Source organism: Podarcis raffonei, chromosome Z, assembly GCF_027172205.1.
Source record: "Podarcis raffonei isolate rPodRaf1 chromosome Z, rPodRaf1.pri, whole genome shotgun sequence".
NCBI lineage: Eukaryota > Metazoa > Chordata > Lepidosauria > Squamata > Lacertidae > Podarcis > Podarcis raffonei.
In genome coordinates, this window is record NC_070621.1 from 14412989 (window position 1) to 14437487 (window position 24499).

Sequence of the window (24499 nt, forward strand, 5' to 3'; positions counted from 1 at the left end):
TTTCTAACACTCCTTAATTTTACAATATTTTTGAAGATATACTTTAAATTTTTTCCAATCTTCTTCTCTGGATCGTGGCCCCAATCCTGTGATCCTGACCATCAAATCAGTAGCTCAGAACTAATTTTAGCTAGTGCTAAACTAAGAGATGCATTCTTTGGGAACTGAACTGTCTAGTTAAAGACAGAAAAAGGAGATGGTGCCCCAAAATGAAGGGAAAGACAGCCAACAGGGCACCAGGGGAATGGTAATAATAATCCTACAGCCCAGCCTTAGCATCACAGCACATGAAATGTCAGAGGCCAAGGGAGGTCAGGCTTGGACACCTTTATATCCGGAGAGTGTTCTCATTAACATAAGGTTCAGCCTAGCAACCCATCACAGTTTAGATGCAGTGAACTCACCTTTTAAAAGCACTGAAAATGCAACAAACAAACCCCAAACAGCTAGTTTACATCTTTATTTCTACAGTTTTCAAGCAAGTCTGATGTTCAGGGTTCAAGGTCTGAAACACAAGTGCAGAAAAATGTCCCTTCTATGCTATTATAGACATTCCCTACAGCTCCATGCTTTGTTTTTATTTACAAGTAACCAACATAAATAAAACTCTTCACAACTGACGTGGAGTTCCATTTGTACAATATAGCTTTCCTTTAGTGAGTGAAGGACAAAGATATATTGTGGGAGGAAGGAGCCAGTCAGCCTATCGGTTACAAAAGCAGAGGAAAAGGATGGAGAACCTCTAGCCCACTGCCTCACAAACTGTGCTGCATGGACCACCAATAGTCTGTGGCAGTGCTTTTTTTCTGGGGGGACGCGGGGGGATGCATACACCTAAACATTTTGTGAATCTAAGTTCGGCCTTATTGAAGGACAGTATTTCAACATCAGTAGGAAAATGATAGAACTCCTAAACATGTTGTTGTTTTTTAAGCCTTGGTCATCAGTACCAGGCAGCAAGGCCAACGGCCAGATGGGTCAAGGGTGTTGTAGTCCAGCAGCATCTGGAGAAACACAGCTTCCTCATCCCTGCCACAGGACAACGTCAAGAACTCCAGCAAAAAATAAATAAAAAGGAGGTATCTATCACCAAAGCAGCAGCAATAAAGCTATAATGGTTTTTTTTAAAACAACCATATTTTTTAAAATAAATGCTTCACCAGCTTACATACTGGAATACCCCTTTTTCTTTTTAAAAGACACGGAGTCCACCCAACAGTTGCCCACAGAATCAGATCAACAACAGTTGCCTTAAATAGAACACAGGCACCCATCCCCTTGAAGAGCTTAGTGTCACCCACAGGCCAAAAGTTCTTCCTTGCCTCCCCTCCAAGCCTGGAACTCTACTGTTTGCTTGCATTATCTAATCACTGCTTCTTAGGTTGTCCAAGTGTTAAATCATCCAACTGAGGGCACTTGAGTAGAGGCTTCCAAGGACTGCCCACCCCATCCCCTGGAAAGCAATTTTCATTAGGAACCCAATTACCCACAAGGCGCAATAAAAAACATTTAAGGTCCCTGATCTCATAACTCTTCAGAAAAGTAGTCAATGCTCACAGGCTTCCAATGGAGGGGTGGGGGTGGGGTGAGAGAAGGAACCACATGAGCAAATGCTAGAAAAGGAGGAAAGCTGTAAAATTATTTGCTGCTAAAAGCCTACCACCAGCACCCACCCTCCCAACAGAAGAATTCTAACTGGGAGAGTATATTGTTGCTAGTATTGGTTTGTAGCCAATGCTAGCTCTAATCAGACCCCTGTACATTTAAAGCTAATTTAAAGCACTTGACTACCCTGAAATAATCCTAGGAGCTGTCACTTATTAAGGGGTAGTGTGAATAGTTGCTCTCAAGAGGGGTCAAATACAGTTCCCAGGATCCTTTGGGGGAAGTCACATCCTTCAAATGTATGATGTGTTCTCAGTCTTAGAAGCAAGAAACCACAAGTGGGATGGGTTGACAGTCTTTAGAGAAGGACATGAGAAGAGCCTGTTGGATCAGGCAATTTGCCCATCTGTTCTCACAATGGCCAGTCAGATGCCTGAATGTGAAGCCCACAAGCAGGACCCGAGCACAAGCGTCCTCTCCCAGGCTGCAGTTCCCAACAGCTGGTATTTAGAAGCATTACTCCCTCTGACTGCGGAGGCAGAATCTGCCACTGCGGCTAGTAGCCACTGATAGACCCCCTCAGGGTTTGGGGCAGGGACTTTTCCAGCCCTACCTGGAACCATAGTTCATTCTTCTGAACTATGGAAATCTGTCCAAAATCTAAGCATGGTTTTAAAAGTCCTGCATTCCCTTTGTTTGCAAATGTCCAACCCGGTGGAAGGAGAAAGGTCTCCCTCCCCCATTTCTCTCTGATAAGGTCCTTTTAAATCAGATCAAAATGTGTAGCCTGAGGGAGATGGTGCCTTGTCACTCCAGCCAGCTCTCTTTCTGCCTCCCTAATTAACAGGGAGTGGACAACAGCTGTCTGCAGCCTGGAGGCTTGGAAGCTCTCAGCACAACAAGAGGCCAAGCCTGCTATGCGCTATGCGCAGGACCAACCATGCATTGGCAGAGCTGCTGCTGCATGTAACAGTTTTGGCTGCAGCAATGGAGTTGACACCCAAGAGGAAACTGGGCGGCTGAAATTATGGAACCAGTATACACCCCAATGACCAAACCTGGAAGCCTTGAGGCAAGAGGAAGATGTCACAGAAGATGTGGCTGGCTAACTACTGAAGGGTGACTAAAGTGTTGGGGAAGATTAAGGCTGGTCTTACCATACAACATACAAGAAACAGAATAATGATAGGCACAGAGAATGAGATCCCGCTAGACCAACCTGGTAACCTCCAGACGTTTTCATCTACAACTTCCCTAAGACCCAGCCAGCACATCTGAGGGTCAAGGAATGATGGGAGTTCCAGTCTGACAACATTAAGAGAAAACTAGGTTAAGGGACACTAGAGATGTGGGAGGAGGTCATAGTTTGGTGATAAGAGCACCTGGCTTTGCATGCATAAGGTCCCAGGTTAAATCGCCAATGGCATCTCCAGGCAGGAATGGGAATGTGCCCTGCCTGAAACCCTGGCGTACTGCTGCCACTCAGTGTAGACAATGCTAAGCTAGGTGGGGATCAAGGATCTGAGTCGCTATAAGGCAGCTTTCTAAGTGAGTGCTGACTGGGTGCTAAGATTTGAAGTTAGGCAGGCCTGGACTCGCCTGACTCTGTTCCCTGGTCAACTGCAGGATTTGTTACTTAAAGGCAACCATGCAGGTGAGGATTTACCAGCCTGAATGAGCACTGCAGGAGCAGCCCAAGCATTTCTTACAGCTGTGATTCACCTAGAGCTTCAGGCAGTATCTTAGTATCTTCTCTGGCTGGGCTTGCTCATTCAAAGAAGAAGATAACCATCCCACTGCGACAGAGTGTTTGAGTGAGCGATAAGAGACAGACAAAGAGAAAGGTATATATTCTCAGGCAAAGATTAGTGGAATATTATGCAGCACAACATTCATTTGTCAACTTACAAGAAAATTATGCACCTGATCTCCATTCAAGGCAGGAATTTTCTGTTTAGGTAGCCATCCAAATAGCAATGCTGTCTATCTGGTATGGGCCTTGAAAGCAGAGAATGACAGGAAGCCTATCAAGCGTGTCTGCCTATCTCCTAACAGGAAGGGATCTGTTGATCTTGGAACTGGTGCAGAGCAAGATAACAGGGAACTGCTTTATACCAAGTCAGTCCATTGGGTCCATCTAGCTCCATAATGTCTACACATTGTGGCTTAGGGCCCTCGTATTTACGGGCCTGCTTCTCTTGGTATGCCCCCGCAGAGGAACTTAAGGTCCATGAATAACCATAGTTTAGAGGTCCTGGGTCCTAAGGAAGTCAGACTATCCTCCACCAGGGCCAGGGCCTTCTCAGTGATGGCTCCGACCTGGTGGAATGCTCTGTCCCATGAGACTAGGGCTCTGTCCCATGAGACTAGGATTTAACCTCCTTTCGCCAGGCCTGTAAGACAGAGCTATTTGGCCTGGCCTTTAATTTGAATTCAGCCTGATCTTTTATTTCCCTTCTCTTTCCTCCCCCTCCCCTTTAATAGTAGTAGTAGTAGTAATAATAATAATAATAATAATAATTTTTATTTATACCCCGCCTTCCCCAGCCAAGGCGGGCTCAGAGCGGCTTACAAGCAATAATAAAAACAAGTTGAATGATTACAACTTAAAAACAAAATTAAAATACAACATTAAAATATTGAAAGATTAAAATATTAAAATGTAGCCTCATCGCAGGAGGAGAAGGAAAGGAAAAAAGAAAGAGAGGGAGGGAGGGAATCAAATTGGCTCCAAGCCAAAGGCCAGGCAGAACAACTCTGTCTTACAGGCCCTGTGGAAAGAAATCAGATCCTGCAGGGCCCTGGTCTCATGAGGCAGAGCGTTCCACCAGGCCGGAGCCAGAGTTGAAAAGGCCTGGCTCTGGTTGAAGCCAATCTAACTTCCTTAGGGCCCGGGACCACTAGGGTGTTGCTATTTATGGACCTTGAGGCTCTCCGTGGGGCATACCGGGAGAGGCAGTCCCGTAGGTACGAGGGTCCTAGGCCATGAAGGGCTTTAAAGGTCAAAGGCAGCACCTTAAATCTGACCCTGTACTCTACCGGGAGCCAGCGCAGTTTGAAAAGCACTGGGTGAATATGCTCCCATGGCAGAGACCCCGTGAGGAGCCTCGCTGCAGCATTCTGCACCCTCTGGAGTTTCTGGATCAGCTTCAAGGGCAGCCCTGCGTAGAGTGAATTATAGTAGTCAAGCCTGGAGATAACCGTCGCATGGATCACATGTAGATTACCTGCTCTTGGACCCCACAGCTAATTCTCCCCTGGCCGCCTCGCTGGCACAAGTAGGACTAATTCAGCCAGCTAGCCCTGGTGACTATCTAATGTTTATTGGATGGATTTCCCCCAAATTGATTTTTGAACTTTGAATTTTATTGCTATTCATGCTTTTATACTGTATTTTATGCTGCTTCTACGTTGTATTACAATTAAGTGCTTTAAATTTGTTGTTTGCCGCCCTGAGCCTGGTTTTCTGAACATGGAAGGGAGGGGTATAAAATAATAATAATAATAATAATAATAATAATAATAATAATAATAATTATTACAATGTCTGGCACCAGCTCTCCAGGGTTTCAGGAAGGGCACATTCCTAGCCCTACCTGGAGATATTGTTGGGGATTGAACTTGGGACGTTCTGCATGAAAGACAGATGATCTACCACCAAGTTGCAGACCTTCCCCTAGATGGAGTGGGTGATTCACAGAATGAGACCATTGGACCTTCTAGTTCAATATTGTCTGCACTGACTTGCAGCAGCTCTACAGGGTTTCAAAGAAGAGTCTGTCTTAATCCTACCCCAAAATGTTGGGTACTGAACCTTGAACCTGAAGCTGAAGTTCTCCCCATCACCAGAAATACCAACACCTAGTGTGAGCTGGAAAGCTTTGAATTCAAATCTCAATTCAGCTGCTATGGGTGGCTTCAGGCAAGTAATACTTTCTCCCTTTGCTAAAATGATTATTTAAAATCTGTCATACGTTTTACCTATTCAAAATAATTATGCTATTATTTTTTAATGCTGCAAGCCACCTTACTTAATAGTTTATTTATTTCACAAAAATTATATACCACTTGACTGTAAAAAAAACCAAACCATTCATCAGTTACAAAAGAACAGCTAAAACATCTATTTAGAACAGTTAAAAAAATTATTAAAATCAGTGATAAACTGCTGCGTCATCTGGGTCTGTCAGGCCAAGGCGCTGCTCAGAAGAGACCAAAACCAAGTTGGAGAGTGCCCCCCCCCCAATTCCATTTACAATTAAAAAAAGGAAAATCAGGTGTAAATGGTTAGAACACACAGAAGATAGAAGGGATAACTGATCAGGAAAATGATGGTACAAGATTACTTAGCATTGCTTATTCTAAAGAGATTCTCCTCATTTATTCTCTAATCTACACAATAATCCTGAAGAGAGAGAGAAAGAGAGAGAGAGAGAGAGAGAGAGAGAGAGAGAGAGAGAGGGGAGAGATGCAGCTGTTGTGTTTTGCTGCCAGCCAGTGAAGGCAGTAACCACTTCCTATTGATGCTGAGGATTTCCCGAGATTTCTCCACACATCCCTCCCGCTTCATGTGGCTTACTCATAAGGAACAGCTGCTCTGGCAAGGGTCAGAATCAACATGCAACTTCCTTGCTTAAATATAAATCAATGTATTAGAACGCAAAGGGGGAAGTCAAAACCTTCCTCCCTTAAAACAATCCAGATCCTAGATCGGGTTTGTGTGTGTGTGTCTTGCAACCCTGGCTTCCTGCCATCAGCGCTCCCTTCGAGGAAACAGTTACACCCTCTATACAACTGGAGAAAAGGAAGAGAGCTGAAAGGGAAAATGTTTTAGACAGGTTTCCCAGGGTAAGAAGACATCCGAAAGTCCCTTGAGTGCGACCGATATTGTTTCCAGCATAAGAATAATATCTCAGAAACACACACACACTCCAGATGGCAAAAAACAAAACCGAAAACAAAACAGTTTCCTTTTCCACTGTTCAAAATTCACACAAGAAAATTCCTCCACTCTCTTAGCAAATTTTACAGAGCAGACAGAGCTCAAGCAGCACAGGACATACTTTGCATACACAGGATCCCAAGTTCCACACCCAGCATCTTCGGGCAGAGCTGAGAAACATATCCACACACACGAAATCCTGGAGAAATGATGCCAGCCAATGTTGACAATTCTGAGGTACATGGACTTATGGTCTGATGTATTGTAAGGTAGTATAAGCCCTGGCGCAACTCCAGGGGTCCTTGGGGACAACCTACAATTTTTGTTGTTGTACGTGTCCCCCCTGCTACTGTCCAGCTTTCACTGCCCCCCACAGTGCATCACCGCCTTACCTCTGGCACTCAGGCGCTCTAGTGTCAACTGAGCCTGGGTCTGCACCTCTGCCGCAAGGCCTCTAATAGGGCCATGACATCATGTCACTGTGACGTCTTCACAACACAGCGTGGCACGTGCACAAGGGCACTCATGGTGTAGGGCTCAAGTCAGCCCCACTGAAGCCCTCTGTTCCTAACTGGCAACAGATTCAATTTGAAACTGTTATTTACCACAGCTTGAGTAGGCTTGCATTTAGCTACTTGCCTGGTCACCTGTGACACTTTATGCATTTGCCTTCCATAACGTGGTACCCTCTCTTTTTTTGTTTCCAGGCATGAGTCTACCTTCCTTGTCTGATGAGGTTCAGGAGGAAGGCACTCCTCTTTTACAATGAAAACTTTGGTGGGAGTTTCCCATATAGGGAGGCTCCCTCTTCACCAATAATAACTTTCACAGTCCTGTGCTTTCTCCCACTTACTACACTGATAACTAGATGGGAAAACTCTATGAACAACAATAGACAAGCTTCGGGGAAACTCTATGAACAACATTAGACAAGTTGGAATGTGTGCAGAGGAGGGCAACGAAGATTATCAAGGGTCTGGAAACCAAGCTTTATAAGGAACAGTTGAGGAAGTTGGGTATGTTTAGCCTGGAAAAGAGGAGACTGAGAGATGTGATCACCATCATCAAATATATCAAGGGCTGTCACATGGAAAATGGAACAAGCTTAATTTCTCCTGCTCTGGAGGGTAGGACTCAAACCAATGGATTCAAGCTATAAGAAAGGAGATTCTGACTAAACATCAGGAAGAGCTTTCTGACAGTAATAGGTGTTCAACAGTTGAATGGTCTCCCTTGGAGGTTTTTAAGCAGAGGTTGTATGGTCATCTGCCATGGATGCTTTAGTTGAGATTCCTGAAATGCAGGGGGTTGGAATATGTGACCCTCAGTGTCCTTTCCAACTCTACAATTCTATGATCTTATAACTACAGTTCCCATCAGGTCCAGCCAGCAGAGTCTTCTCCCTGCTTGGAGTTGGACAGGACACACACACCCTGTTACGCTGAGTCCAGTGCAACTGCAAGGATCCTGCCAGTTCCCTCCAGCTTATAATACTAGAAATCAAGATCACCCAATGAAACTGAATAGGGGAAGATTCATGGCTACTGAAATAAATACTTTCACACAGCACATAGCTAAACTATGAAACTCACTCCCACAAGATGTTGTGACAGCCAGAAACTTGGATGGCTTTAAAAGTGGATTAGATCATGGAGGAAGAAGTCTATCAATGTCTACTAGCCATGATGACTATGTTCTAAATCAAATACAAGTTGCTGGAAATCACAAGTGGGGAGAAAGCTCTTGAAATCAGGTCCTGCTTGTGGGCTTCCCATTGAGGCACCCAGTTGGCCACTGTGAGACCAAGATGCTGGGCTAAATGGTCCATTGGCCTGACCCTGACAACTTCTCTTATGCTATGTTCTTATGGACTTTTGGCCTGATGCAGCAGGACTCTTCTTACATTCTTAACCTTTCTTGCAGAGAACCCTGTCCAATATCACTTAATGCCTCATTGGGCAACAACTCAAAAGCCTGACAGTGACTCCAAGGGACTCCTGCAAGCTGCCTGAAACATAGTTTTGGTGACCATTGGTCGTATTTTTAACAGAAAACACATCCATCACCCATGACATGTGCATACAAAAATGTTTGCTAATCAAGCTTTGCCCTTTCAGCTCAGGATGGAAAATCCACAGCCTCTTGCTGAACCACTGACCGCCTCTGGCAACACAAGCTCCCAGAATGTCCACAGATGCAGACGGCTACAAGGATTGAGCAAGGATGGCTTGGCCCAAAACTCAATCCTTTCCGCAGTCTGGGTATCCAAGTCGAGACACAGCACACAAAGGACTCCTTGTAAAACCCAGACCCACTCACAATGCAGCCACAGTCGCCCAGAGTTATCAGGACAAACATTATGACATTAAATGGCATCTGTTGAATCAACTGAAATGACAAGAGAGGCTTTATTATTATTATTATTATTATTATTATATTATTATTATTATTATTATTATTATTATAAAAAGAACAGCCTCACAACTCGCCATGGAGAGAGTGCTCCAAGTGCTGTGACAAGAGAGTCAAGCTGTGGCACAAAAGCATCCTCAACGCCGCTCAGAGACGACACTGAAAAGTTGCTTTCACAAACACTACCAGTCCTGAACCAGACAGCCATCAGCAGCCTGGTGTCCTCCAGATGTTTGGGACTACAACTCCCATCAGCCTCAGGTGACACAGCCATGCTGAAGAGCACTAGTTTGGCAGACCAACCAGTCCTCATGTCTTGCCCTGCACATCTGTGTGCCCTGCATATCTGTGTGCTGTGATGAGGAAGAGGACATTGATTCCCAAATGATGCACCAAGGGAAGCTAGTGCGTCATGAGAAATGCATTCCCATTATACAGGGATATGGAACTCATGGCCCTACAGATGACAATGAACTCCCCTCTCATTAGCCCCAGTCAGTAAGGCTGATGGTAGGGGATGTTGAGAGGTGGAGTCTAACAATAGCTGGAAGGCCACAGTTTCCCCATTCCTGCCTTTTTTAAAAAGTAACAACTCCTGAGCTAAAAGAATGCATTATTCCATGTTCTGACCTCATTCACTCCCCAAACAAACCTTTTGATGCAAGCTTATCAAGTGTGGAACCCTGACCTTCAGGCTCTTTTTCTCCAGGAGATTAGTCTAAGGATGTGGAGCAGGAGAAGGAATTGTCCTCAGTGGTATATAAGAAAGCAGAAACACTTAAGTAAAAGAAGCCCACTATGGCAGTATCAATTTGACCCAAGGATGTGGTGTTTCTAGCTCAGAAGCCCTAGAAAAACCTAAACCCCCATCAGAAACAACTGCTAAAGCGGCCTTGGCCCCTTTAAATGAAGATCCTCCTCCCACTGAAGGAGGAGACAGGAGCTAAGACAGGGCTTCAGCTCTTATTTAAGGCTCAGTGGGGGAAAACGGCTGCTGAAGCAACATCTAAGCTCGGCTGTCATGGAGGCACCAGCCTGAGTCTTTTATCTGTCCTGAATTTACAACATTCAGCTTCACAGAATGTCCATTAGTTCTGGTGGGGAGAGGGAGAGGGAGAAGGTTTTCCCTATCCACTGTCTCCAGGCAATGCATAATTTTATAAACTTCTATCTTAGCACCTCTAACTTTCCTTTTCTCTAAATCTGCAAGTCCCAAATACTGCAAATTTCTTCATAGTGGAGTCACTTGCTTGTTTTGGATGCCCTCTTCTGAACTTCTTGTTCCAACTCTATAATACCCGTTTTTTGAGGTGAGCCCAGTGTTAGAAAATCAGATGTATAAGCTATGCGCCAAATGGCTCCTTAAATCAGGGTTAAAGGTAAAGGTAAAGGTACCCCTGCCCGTACGGGCCAGTTGTGCGCCCATCTCACTTAAGAGGCTGGGGGCCAGAGCTGTCCGGAGACACTTCGGGTCACGTGGCCAGCATGACGAAGCTGCTCTGGCGAGCCAGCACCAGCGCAGCACACGGAAACGCCGTTTACCTTCCCGCTAGAAAGCGATACCTATTTATCTACTTGCACTTAGGGGTGCTTTCGAACTGCTAGGTGGGCAGGAGCTGGGACCGAACGACGGGAGCTCACCCCGCCGCGGGGATTCGAACTGCCGACCATGCGATCGGCAAGCCCTAGGCGCTGAGGTTTTGCCCACAGCGCCACCCGCGTCCCTAAGTCAGGGTTACAGTCATCAAAAAGAAAGTCGTATTGTTCAATAAGATTTTTTGATTCCTGAAATTCATTCGAAGTGTGCAGATAAAATATAACCTATAGAGGCTTCTCCAGGGTTCCAGTCAGAGGACATTCCCAGCCTTGCCAGGAGATGCCAGGTATTGAACCTGGATGCTCTACCATTGAGTTACAGCCCTTTGCAAAGTCATACTCAAATTACTCATCAAGGCTTTTATGCACATGTACAGAACTTAAGACGTTTGTTGGCTTCAGTTGGGAGTGGGGGCTGCAACAGCTGCCAGGGTTTGTGGGATTAAAATAAGGGTCCAATAAGGTTGCCTCAGCTTCCCGCTGAGGCTGCCAAAGGCATCCCAGGCTGCTGCTTTCCCCAAACATCTTAGCTAGAGGCACACCCTTCACTCACCAAAGGTGTCAGCTTTCCAAGAGATTCCTCAGCTGCTCAAGGGTTGCATTCAAGGGAACGCTCTGGCTTTAATTGGTTCAACACATCTGTAAAGCTGAATGCTTTAGATTCCTGCTTATTTTTCCAGTTAAGCACAAGCACTGATGATTGAGCAGAGGTTTGTTTTATTTCATTGCTTTGACGGCCTAGTCAACCATCCATTGTCACTGTTCACTATTTCCTCAGTGGGGCAAAGCTGCAGGAGGGCTCCAGGCAAGCAAAGTGTACTGACCCTCTCAGGCAAAAAGATGAGTTTCTCATAAAGGCAGAGGCTAACCAGCATTTCAACAACACACTTGTGGTCAGAACTGCATGTACCCCCTGCTGTAAAGAACAAAGTCATTATTATTTATCTGTTTTATTTTCTGCTGCTGGTAGTATAAATTATACAAATTCATTTCGTCTACATACATGTAATCTCTTTTGCTTCTCTCAGTCATGAAAGGAGGACAAGGAATTAAAAGGGCACTGAAGTACCTTCAATTTAAAAAAAAGCAATTTAAGTGCACAATCTTATCCTTGTTTGTATCTGTAATGGATTAGAAGTTGTTTTCATACATGTTTTTCATTTTTGGTGTTTTTACCAGCAAGGGCTTGGGGATGTACGGGAACTGATTCATAAATGAAATGAATAAATAAATAAAATCTTTAGCTACCTTGGAAACCTTAAGGTGGAAAACATATCATATTACATACCTAGTGTTCTTCAACTGTGGGTCCCCAGATGTGGGTGGACTGCAACTTCCACCATCCTTGAACACTGGGCTAAGCTGGCTGTGGATGGTGGGAGTTGTAATTCACCCAGAACTGGGGACATCATATGCCATCACCTGGCTTGCCCCACACCAATCTAGTCCTAAGCACGTTGCTCCACTTGAGCAGCAAACTCCTTCACAAACACTGTGCCAAGAATGGCAGCCTAATGCAAGCCAAAAGAAAGAGAGAATGATGTCATGCCCTGCTCCAGTTTAGACAGATGAGTACATTGCTAAATCAACTTGTTTACAATGGTCTAATTGCCCCCGCACCGGCAAGGAAGCGTAGCCCTGAGGGACAATTACCACCCACACCACCGCCCTTCTTGAGCTGTCTCCCAAACTTCTCTCCTGGGAGAAAAAAAAATACTGAGTAGAGAAAGCATGCAAAGATGTGTCTATTATTGTGCCTTAGAAGCTTCCCTGCCTCCACCCATTTCAATTAACAGCAGGAACAGTTAAACTGGTAGCCTGAGGGCCAGAGCCAGTCTTGGAAGCCGTTTTATTTACTACCCACCACCCACGGTTGATGGCATTACCAAATCTTACTCAAGGTGCAGTTAAAAGGGGAGGAACCACGTGAATGAGTCAGAATAAAGAAATAAAAATCAGATAATGGATCAGGGTAAAAAGGTAAAGGTACCCCTGCCCGTACGGGCCAGTCTTGACAGACTCTGGGGTTGTGCGCCCATCTCACTCAAGAGGCCGGGGGCCAGCGCTGTCCGAAGACACTTCCGGGTCACGTGGCCAGCGTGACAAAGCTGCATCTGGCAAGCCAGCGCAGCACACGGAACGCCGTTTACCTTCCCGCTGGTAAGCGGTCCCTATTTATCTACTTGCACTTTGACGTGCTTTCGAACTGCTAGGTTGGCAGGCACTGGGACCGAGCAGCGGGAGCGCACCCCACCGCGGGGATTCAAACCGCTGACCTTTCGATCAGCAAGCCCTAGGCACTGAGGCTTTTACCCACAGCGCCACCCGCGGATCAGGGTAGGGAAGACCTATTTATTTAAAGCATGTTTAGTTCATTCCTCTAGCAAAAATAAAAAAGGGGGGAGAGGTCCTAAAGCAGTTTACAAATGTTAGTGATAAAACAGTCCTTGCCCTCAGGTTTAGAATCTAAAAGACATGACACAAAAGGAAAAGCGACTGGGAGGGGAAACCCCAGGCACAAAATTGACACTAGCATAGTTCTTCCTGTATGATCATATGAAGTTCTTACATTACTACTGAAGAATGAGGAGAATCCTGGAACGCTACTGATAGCTGGGATAGAACAGTCAGCCAGTTGACTCATATTCAAGGAGCAGGGACCAGATCAAGACTCATCCATCCCTACCTCTCAGACCCATGAGATGGGTGTGTGTCTTCCCTAAAGGTGACAGGAATGCCAGGTCAGAACTGACTGGTAAAATGCCTATAATGTCTTCCACCTATTCAGATCAAATGATCTGTCCTCAACACAGTTTATTTCCAAAGCACTCCTTGTAAACACCAAGTGCTGATCCTTCAGTCATCTGTTTCCCGGTTTCCATTCCTGACAGCTTTATTTTAAGATTGCAGAATGTTTCCAAACAATTCTTTTTCTAAGTCAAACTGATGAGTTTCCAAACAAAATCACTTAACACAATCCGGCTGCTCTAAGAATGTTTGTTTGTCTCACTGGAAGCTCAACAGTTGGGTGGTTTCTAAACATGTGTGGAATTTGGTTGCTGTGGAAGAATCTGAACTCTCCTCCTTTCCCGCAATCCCCCCCACCAAATTCCACGAATTCTTCAGGACTTCAAGACTAAGATTTTTGGTGGTGTTTCCAAAATAAGAGGAGCAAGGGAGAAGAGGCTCCTTCTATGCAAATTGGGAGATCAGACTTCTGGGATAACAGTTAGAGGCAAAAGGGTATGTGGGTCTCTAAAAACATTAGAATGTAAGAAGAGCCCTGCTGGATCAGGCCAACGGCCCTTCTAGTACAGTATCCTGTTCTCACAGCGGCCAACCCGATGCCTGCAGGAAAAACACAAGCAGGATCCCAGCACAAGAGCCCTCTTCCCTCCTGTGGTTTCTAGCAACTGGTATTAAGAAGAATTACTGTCTACACACAACCTTCACAGTTACCTGGACATTTTTAATTATGGGCCGCACATTTGGAAACAAGGAACAAATTGAACATTGCCCCTGAAGTTTCAGTTTCTCATCTGTAAAAAGAAATCTGATGAGCCCACCTTCTAGGAAGGCCAGGCTGTTAGTACTTTCTGCCCCACTTTCCCAATTATTTAGAGGGTGCTGCTAACTGCTTGGCACCAAGCAATTCTGTGTGCCCGGGCACTAAGTCCCTGAACATTCAGGCCAAGTCATTTCAAGTCTCTCCACAGGTATCCCCCAGCTACTGGAAGTTACCAGCACAGATGAATAATTCACCTTACAGCTGCTTCTAATGTCAGACAACCGGCAATGCAGACTCTGAACCATGCATTTTTCAGAGAGGTGGAAAATAAGACCTGCTAAAACATGCAATAGCTAGTGGTACTTATGTAATCTCTCTCTAAAAAAGAAAAAAGAAAAGAATCCTGGTTTCTGAGGTCAATTAAACTTGCATACGTTTGGGGACATCTTGGGATCAAAGCTGTTAGACGACAACCGCTCAAGATGCAGTGTCAGGTGAGGTGATCTGGTGCTTAAGTGTTCTTGACATGTCTCCACTGAAGGCCCACAAAACCCATCCCTCACCCATTCGCTCTTCTGTTTTTTATAATATTTTTTATTACGTTTCTTTCCAAATTTTATACATTACAAACAAATAAAGAGTTTACAAGAAACCATTTTTTTTTTTTAACAAAAATCCCAACTTGGACTTCCCCACCCCTTCCGATTCTGCGTTCTTTATATTAACAATGTCAGCAATTTGTTACCTTATGTCATACCTTATTGTAACTTTTACATGTTATGTATCTATATTCAATGTATTATGTCACAATTTTTATACCTTTAAAATAAACATAACATGTTCAATTTCATATTATCTCCTTTTCTCTTTTATCACTTAGTTTACTATTTACTTAATCATAATTGCTAAAGCGTATCATTTCCAAATCATGCACCGTCTTAAGATTCATACAGTTTGTAATACTTTTGCAAGTAGTCTTTAAACTTTTTCCAGTCCACCTCAATTGTTTCTACATCCAAATCTCGGATTCTGCCGGTCAGTTCAGCTATCTCCATGTAGTCCATCAACTGCATCTGCCATTCCTCCAGCGTGGGTAAATCTTGTGTCTTCCAGTTCTTTGCGATGAGTATTCTTGCTGCTGTACTAGCATACATAAACAAAGTTCTGTCCTTCTTTAACACTTTCTGGTCTACCATGCCCAACAGGAAGGCCTCTGGTTTCTTGGGAAAGGTATACCTAAATACCTTTTTCAACTCATCGTAAATCATTTCCCAGAAAGCCTTAACCTTTGGGCATGTCCACCAGAGGTGAAAGAAAGTCCCCTCTGCTTCCTTACACTTCCAACATTTATTGTCAGACAGGTGATGTATCTTAGCTAACTTGACTGGGGTCATGTACCACCGGTATATCATTTTCATAATGTTTTCCTTCAAGGCCGTACTGGCCGTGAATTTCATTCCGGTGTTCCATAACCTTTCCCAGTCTTCAAACATAATGTTGTGTCCAACATCCTGTGCCCATTTAATCATAGCAGATTTAACTGTCTCATCCTGTAAATTCCACATAAGCAGCAAGTTATACATTCTAGATAACAGCTTTGTCTTTGGTTCTAACAATTCTGTCTCTAGTTTCGACTTTTCCACCTGGAAACCAACTTTTTTGTCCATTTTGAAAACCTCTTGAATTTGAGCATAATATAGCCAATCTCGCACCTTATTTTTTAGTTTGTCCTGGCTCTGCAACTTCCAATTGTCTCCAATTTTTTCAGTCAATTCCCAATATTTCGGCCAATAGGCCTCCATATTGGGTCTTTTTCGGGCCTTGGCCTCCACTGGTGATAGCCACCTCGGAGTTTTACTCTCTAGTAAGTCTTTATATTTCATCCAGACTGCAAAAATTGCTTCCCATTCGCTCTTCTGAACCAAGGAAGAGAAACTCTAGGAGGCCAAACTTTAATTTCTAAGTCCTCGTGGCTACAAAGCTCTGTTTCGAAATATAATGGCTATAAATAAATGAACAGTACAGTTTTGCAATTGTCCACAAAAATGACTGCTTCTCAGACATATCTATGTATAGAATGTATTTGTGGCAAATCAGCAGCTTGAAAGGGAAGGCAAAAACATTGCAGAATAACTTCCTGTTCTGGTCCCTTGAAGGCAATTCTTACTCACAATGGGTGACAAGCATGAATTAGGGGTGCTCAATAGAGGAAGTTGCCTGATTAAGAGCCAGCCCCTCAGCCCATCTAGCTCAGTATTGTCTACAATGACTGGCTGTAGCTCTCCATGGTTTCAGGCAAGGAGTCTTTTCCAGCCAAACCTGGAGCAGTTGAACCTGGGATCTTTTGCATGCAAAACATGTTCTCTACCACTGTGCAATGGCCTTTCCCTGAAAAGTAAAGTAAAAGTCTAGTCCTCAAGGTTCTGAATACAGGGCTGAATTAAGAACATAGGTTCATCTACACAATATTGTCTGCACCACCTGGGAGCAGCTCCCCAGGGTTTCAGGCAAGGAGTCTTTCCCAGCCCTACCTGGAGATGCCAATGGGGACCGAACCTGAGACTGCATGTAGGACATAATATTCAAATGGAAGACTGGGAAAAACTATGGAAAGTAAATTTAAAATTTACCAGTTGTATATTATTAAGAAAGAATTACACGAAGATGATGTTTCGATGGTATATTACACCTGCTAAAATGGCAAAAATGTATAGAACAGGCTCCAATAAGTGTTGGAAGTGTAAAGAAAAAGAAGGCACATTCTTTCATATATGGTGGAATTGTAAAATAATTAAAAAGTATTGGGAAAAGATTTATAATGAATTGAAAAGAATGTTTAAGATAACTTTTGTTAAAAGGCCAGAAGCCTTTTTATTAGGCATTTCAGGTCAAGATATGCCAAAAGAAGAAAAAACTGTTCATGTACGCTACAACAGCGGCTAAGATGGAAAAGCAATGAAATATGAACCAAAGAACAATGGCAAGAAAAACTGATGGAATATGCTGAAATGGCGAAGCTAACTGAAAGACTCCGAGACAAAGACAATAGAGATTTTAAAGAAGATTGGGAACCATTTATGCTGTATTTACAGAATCAATGTAAAGAAATGGACTCACTAGCAGGGTCTGAGTAAACACTTACAATTAATAATATAAACATAAAAGCTATAAAGATGAGGTTAAAATGATAAGACTATAACAACATTCAATTTAAGGATATAATACTGAAGTATAGTATTGTAAGCAGGACAAGTTTATATGTTAAAAAACCAGAAGGGGAAGTTGAGGGAGGTCATGGGGTAGGGAGTGGGGAATTCAATTTGTTATTATTTGTTATGATGTAATTGTGATAAAATAATAATAATGTAAAATTCAACAATTATTTTTTTTAGGGGGGAGAACCTGAGGCTGCCAGCATACAAGGCAGATGTTCATAAAGCTAAGGTCCTTCCCCTAACGAAACTGACAAGCAATGCATCCCGGATCAGTTTCTCCTTCCACAACTGGGAAGGGAAGGGCACCTCAACTCAAGTGAGCTGTCAGTTCCAGTTCTGCTCATGCATTCACCCATCCCAAGCACACCAAGAACACCACAATCCTTATCTTAGGAAGGGGACCATGTGGGTAGCAGCTAAAAGCTCTTTCTTAGAAGAGGAAAGGTCTACCCAGACTGAACCCTCTATTCCCCATGACAGTACAGTACTCTGAAAACAAAAGGTCACGCTCACAATGTCTCCACCTGCTAGGATCATGAGCAACAATTCTGATCATCCCTGGTCCAGTGGCATTTTGCACCAGGAAAGACAGATGCTAGCTGTACCAACCCCTATGATCTAAGGCAGGAGGAGCAATAAGAATTGTAAGGCACAATAGACACTAGATGTGCTTTGGGAACAAGGGTGGGGCGTCCCTTGTGGTCTTGAACACATCAACCCCGCCAAAGCTCCTTCACAGCTGAGTATAGCCAATCCAAAACATGTCTGGAAGTGCCTATGTTCCACTTATTAATGCCAACCTGCACAGCTTATCAAAGCAGTAGCACAAATTAAATGAAGATATGAATATGCAAATCAAGGGAAGATAAGAATATTCAAATGCAGCCACAGCTGGTCATATATTTTCAACACAGTTGTCATCTGTAAGACAAACTGCTTGGGCCCTTGCCTGCCCAATCCCCAATAAAATAAAAATATCTCTTGGGAAATAAATTATGAAAGCTGGGGGAGAGTGGAGGGCAGGAGGCAAAATGGCTTCCTATTTATTTCAGCATTTCAAGGCGTTCAAACCCCTGCGTATCAGTGTCAAGTTTCCAAGCAACTAACAAACTCAACAAGGAATGGCCATGACATCTGGGGCTTTTGAGTTTAGAAAGGCGTGTTATGAGGAATGAGAAAAGGGATACAGAAAAGATTTCATCCGTCTCTTATAATAGTAGGACTTGAGGGCCATCCAATGAAGCTGAATGCACGAAGATTCAGGAGAGATAAAAGGCATCTAGCTGGTGAGAACAGGAAGCTGGACTAGATGGGCCACTGCCCTGATCCAGCAAACTGTTCTTATGTGGCCAAGCATTTATGAAAAGTTGAAAATGTACAAAAACAAAATTGCAGAGGTAGCAACCAGGAGAGTGACTTCAGAAGATCAGAAAGTAACCGTGCTGGAAGAAATGAGCCTTGCCTATCCTGTCAAACTGTGAGCAAAAAGACATAACTGGATGGATCTATCCTGAAAGGGATTCACCACTACAGAAAAGGCACTGTTTCCTATGCTCCACCTGCTGTGCATCTTATTGGCTACAGTTCCACTGAGCAAAACCTCCATCTTAAGACATAGGCAGGTTTATGGCTGTGTTGGCTATCACCAATTTAAGGTGCCAACAGCTGGTGCATAAAGCTCTGAATGGCTCAGGACCAACTCATGCCTTGATTTCTGTAGGGGGTGGCCCTGTTCTTGGCACTCCCAAGAGCAGTTCACCATGTAGGGGCAGGGCCTTCACTGTAGCAGCACCCCAACTGTGGAACTTCCACCACTTGAAATAAGACTGCTCCACTTCATATTAATCTTTCACTGCCATGTGAAGGCATATTTTTCTATACAGTCTTTTGAGATGATAAGTAGGAAGAAAAGGCTGTATGAATGCCAGTTTTTAAAGAAGTATGCAAGACACTGCCATTCGATTTTCTTTTCAGTTGCGGTTATGTGCTATTGAATTTTACATGATTTATATAGATGAAAGGTAGTCTAGAAATGAAAGGCCATAAACTAAGTAAATTGGGAGAAAACAATCCTTTCACAACACTTCTAAAGGCACAACACACTGATATTTTACTGAGCTTGGACACGGTTCAGGTTCCCTACTCATCCACAAAAGCTCACTGGATGTCCTGGGGGCAAGCCCTTGTCTCATGTTCACACATGCAGGCCTCACCATCTGATGCAGGGCATGTGTCAGTGTGCCATCACAGGTCGAACGCCACAGTGAGAACCTCCGCATCGCCTCAATGCATTCCATGGCATCCCACTGGCACACTGAGTTGCAACTCATCAAGGAAGAGGAAACAGAAGGAGAAGAGGAGGTGGAGACAGAAAGTGAGCAAGTCTAAAGGGAAGATGAGAAGAAAGAGAAAGCTAGTGAAGAAGAAAGCAGTATTTCAAGATAAAAAAGAAGTCTAGTCAGGATGAGGAACCCTTTTCTGTTGAGATCTGCATGCCCTCAGACTGCATGCCACCCCTTTTTCTTTTTCAGCTACTCCTTTTCTCTCTCACTCCCCTCTTCCTGTTACTGGAGGAATAGGTTGCTCTTTGAGAGAGGTCCAAACTGAGCTTTTGCTGCTTCCATCATCCCATCTGATTCAGGTTCCCTCCCTCCAGACTGTTTTTCCTGCCTAGGCTCCTGCCCCCCACGAACCCGCCCCCCCCCACCAATGTTTACAGGGGAAGGGGACAATTCACCTGTCAATCACCTGACATCATTATGATGCCAGGTGATTTGATAGGTGGCTTGTCTCACCCACACCCACCTTGGTCAAAAGTACCTTGTGCAGTGCTTCCCAAAGCACTTAACAGCCGGTTGGTTATCAGACACTTCAGAACTGCAGCATAAGGAGCTTTACTGGCCTCATGTTCAGCAAACCTCCAAGTTCAGGGCTGAGAAAGTTACTTTCTGCAGGGATCAGCTCCCCATGGGCTGTAGGGTGCCCACTCCTGATCTAAATGAGCACCTGAATATATCCTGAATGGCCGACATTGTTTAGGACACAGTGAAGTAGCATTTAATAATGCAGCAAGGAGTTCAACCAAGAAAACATTACCTGTTCTACCTGGGAATAAGAAAAGGCACAGACTAAGTAGTTCATGTACTGGTAGATGGCTTGCATGTGTTGTGCGACAGAGCCACTGGCTTCTACTGGTTCTTAGGGGAGGGAAGGCTGCAAAGCTTCCAAGTGCACACACAATGCATGGGCTCTTTGGGAAGAAAGAGTGGGGTAAAAATTTAATAAATAACAGATCCAGCACTCTCCTATATGGACAGCAAATTCCAAATATGATTTCACATGTTTCCCATTTCTCTCTGAGATTCTGGAAATAAAGATTGACCCCCAAGTGCAGAATGAACACCACCACCTACAACTTGAGGTAGAAGGCTAGAAAAGGATTATAACCTAAGAAGGCAATTCCTACACTACATCCCTCATGGCCCATCTCCAGAGGAGGTTGCCTGATTTATCTCTGCATGAGTCATAGTGCTCTAAGGCAACTTCCTTTCAATAAAGACCAACATCCTGGGTCAGGACATCACCAGCACTCCATGCATCAGATTAGTGAAAACATTCTTGAGATGGTGGAAAATGTTGTCAACTTGGGTTCCACCATAACAAGCAACCTTTCCATCGATGCTGAGATGGACAAGCATATTGGCAAGGCAATGACTTGCCTCTCCAAAAGGGTATGGGAGAATGTGATGCTAACAACCAATACTAAGATGAAGGTGTACCAGCCTTGCATGTTGAGCACACTGTTCTATGGTAGTGAGTCGTGGGCAACTTGCCAGGAGTGATGCCTCAGTGCATCACATGGCATGTCTCAAACAAAGATGTGCTCTCCCGAGCCCACATTCCTAGCATGTTCACACTTCTGTCTCAGTGAGGTCTAGGCTGACTTGGTCATGTACACAGAATGAAAGATCACAGGATCCCCAAGGATGTGCTCTCCAGGGAGCATGCTTCAGGCACTAGGCCTGTTGGCAGACCAATTCTGCATTACAAAGATGTCCACAAACGTTGTATGAAGGCTGGCAACAGTAACCCTGCCATATGGGAATTCCCTGCAGACGATTACAGTGCTGGGAGACAGACAGTCAGGTCATGTATCCACAGCAGTGACCAAAGGAGAAATGACTGGGAAGAGCACAGGAAAAAAACCACTATGGTGCACCAAAACCAGATGCCTTCATCTGCCACACCTGCAACAAAATATGCCTCTCCTGTATCAATCTCTACAGTCACAGAAAGAGCTGTAACTCTCCAACAGTTTGACTTTACTCCCAAAGGCACACTCTTCCATTGTCTCCCAAGACAGAGAGAGCAAAACAATAAGAAGACAAACAACATCCATTATTGCAGACCACTGGCCAACATGAGCAAGGCTGATGGTAGCTGGAGTCCAGCAATACCTGGAAGGCCACAATTTCTTCACACCTTGCTCTAAAAGTAAGCTTTTTTTTAGGATAAGAATGAAAATTGTCTCCAAATATCATTATTTTTAAATCAATCTTCTCTTTTCAGAAGCTTGGAAAGCAGTGAGCTAGGCAGAGGCTTATGAGCCTGAACCTAGTGGGCACATCCTATCTAAACTATTGATTTCCCCTTGAGCTTTTCTCTGCATGACAGTTGGCATTTTTTTTTGAAAAAAACAGAACTGGTTTCTAAATACAGAGTACATTCCTAAGGCTATTTTAATGCCATTCAGACCACAGACATGTACAGAGGTTCACTGGATCAGAAAACACACTTCAGAAAACTATAAGAGATTTGCAAAGACGAAACAACCCATGGAAGGCACTTAAAGAAACTCCTGAGACCTTTCAAGGCAACCAGTTGTTCATGACCATTGTACACAATGGATTGTTTGGGGTGTGTTTGTCCTTTTCTACGGATTTCAATTGTCATCAGCTTTGAATGGTTTTCTGGAAACACAGAATATGAATGGATAAATAAAGGAACCAGGGCTGAAGATAGTTGCAGAGTAATTAATGAGTGAAATTAGTTCACAATTATGCTGCCCACGCAGTTGAAATTCTTTAATGACCTGCATATTTCTGAAAAAGTCATACCCTGCAGGCAATGCCCTGCTACAACCCTTTGTAAGTGAAGATCATTCAGATTCAGGGCAGTCCAACTTTTCATACCAAGTCAGCTGCAATAGTACTTCAACACGGAACCTGTGGGCCACACACTGCCTAGTTGCGTGCACAGGGGCTAGGGAGTGAGTCCAAAATCTGATGCCCCACCCTGTTCTCATGCTGTCACCCCAAAGTTAGCTATACAAGGTGTCAGGCTTTGGGAAGGAGGCACAAGGCTATGGCAGGGACCGGGAGTCCTCCTACCTCCTTCACAAAGCACAGTGCCTCACTCACCCAGCTTTAGGAAGGCAGCATTAGGTTGGGGGGGGTGTCAAATGTTGCTGAGGGCCACCAAAAAAACGGTATTGAGGGCTGCATGCAGTCCTCAGATTGTGCATTCTGGTTCAGAGTGAACAGAACTGCCTTGCTTGATCAAACCAAAGAGGAAAAACTCCAGAGAAGCTAAAGGTGGAGGCAGCAGTCCACTGATATCTCACAAGCTCCCCCCAGATGGCCCGCAGAATGATTGTGGGATGGCCAAGAACAGTCAAGCCAATGCTGTGCATGCCAAATGCAAGGAGAGCTGGGAATGGTACTTTTCCCAGAGCTACTGACCCACATTGGTGGCAGTGGGAAACTCTGAAAATCTCAGAAATTGGTTCAAAAGAACTGAGGTAGTTTCCAAACTTTGGGGTGAAGTGTTTTGTCTGAGCACTGCTAGGGAGTTTGTTCTCTGCCAGACTGAATTCAGCTTAAGTACCTAGATGAGTCTTTTGGTTAGCAGTGAGCTACCTGTCCCCAGAAAGAGTGTAAATTGGTCAAATTGCCAAATGTTGTTCAAATTGGTGACATATGACCAAAACAAAACAATGTGACTATTGTTGGCCAATCTGTGGCCATCCAGATTTTGCTGGGCCATAACCCTCATCATCTCTGGCTACTAGCTATGCTGGCAGGGTCTGACAGGAGTTGGGTGTCCACAATATCTGGTGCATTGTATGATCCCCTTTCCCACTCTATGGTTCAAAGAACTGCAAAGCACTTCCGGGTTAGCGCCATCGGCTAATGGCGGATTCCCTCCGAGCTCCGGAGGGAATCGGCTCCGCAGGAGTTGGGTCTTGCCGCCGCGGCGACGCGGGGACCCTCAGAAATCACAGGCGGTGAAGCCTGTGAACTTGGTGACTCGGCGGGCACCATTTGCGCCCCCCCGACCCACAAAGGAGCCTTTTTAAAGGCTTCGGAACGGGGGACGGGGTGAGCGGCACGGTGCTGAGAGTCGACTGCTTCTCCTGCGGAGTGAAGCCGCATGCTATGGTCGGAGAGCGCTGACTTCTTCTTGTGAACAATTGGACATTAAAAGCAACAACCCGTGAGTAGTACGGAAATTGGATTTACAATTGGATTTTTTTTTTGAATTAGGCACGATCGGGGAAGGCGCAAACAGGAAGTCCGTCTCCCCGTCTTATAAATAATCTAAAGCAAGGATCAGCTAACTAAGGTCAAGAGAATTTTTTTTTTGTTTATTGGGCAAAAGACATAAATTTCACGATTTGGCAGTATAAGTAATTTTACTGGAGGATAAGAGCTAATTTTGGGAGCTGAAGTGCCACCCCCCCGGACCCGGGAGTGATCTGTGAGAGAGCCTGTTGAAGAGGTATTGAAGAGTTTGACAGCTGTCAAATTAGCTGTCAAGACTGAAAAAGAGAACTTTGTTTCTGTTGTCTCTGCTGGTTATATTTGTTACAATTTGGTTATAATTTGTTGAAAACAAGGAAGAATTGATACAAACTAACTTGACTTTTGGATTTGAACTGGAAGGAATTTTAAGTAACCAAAATCCCTCTAGAGGGGGTTTTGGGACATTACAAGAATGGCTGAAGGAGGGAAAATACATGCTAAATTGGACAGAGTTTTTGTTCTCTTGGGAAAGTTACAAGGCCAAATTGATGTTTTGGCTACAAATGTTGCAACTCTGGATTTAACAGTAAATAAACTCATTGAATTTGATAAGGACTTGACTCAGGAAGTCCATGCAGCTGGACAAGAAGAGAAACTTGAGAACTTTGAGAGTGTGGAGAAAGAGATATATGTTGTT

At 44.3% G+C, this 24499-nt stretch overlaps 1 protein-coding gene across 12 annotated transcripts in view; it reads right to left on the minus strand.

Moving 5' to 3' along the window:
* RAPGEF1 (Rap guanine nucleotide exchange factor 1) overlaps window positions 1-24499 on the minus strand; it is a 111541-nt gene that overhangs the window by 75504 nt on the left and 11538 nt on the right. The window contains exon 2 of one of the 12 annotated variants that reach the window (XM_053374957.1): window positions 19492-19662. The exons of the other annotated variants lie outside the window; for them this stretch is intronic. The gene's annotated coding sequence lies outside the window, so the exon portion shown is untranslated. The remainder of the gene's footprint in view (window positions 1-19491; window positions 19663-24499) is intronic. 12 annotated transcript variants of the gene reach the window in all.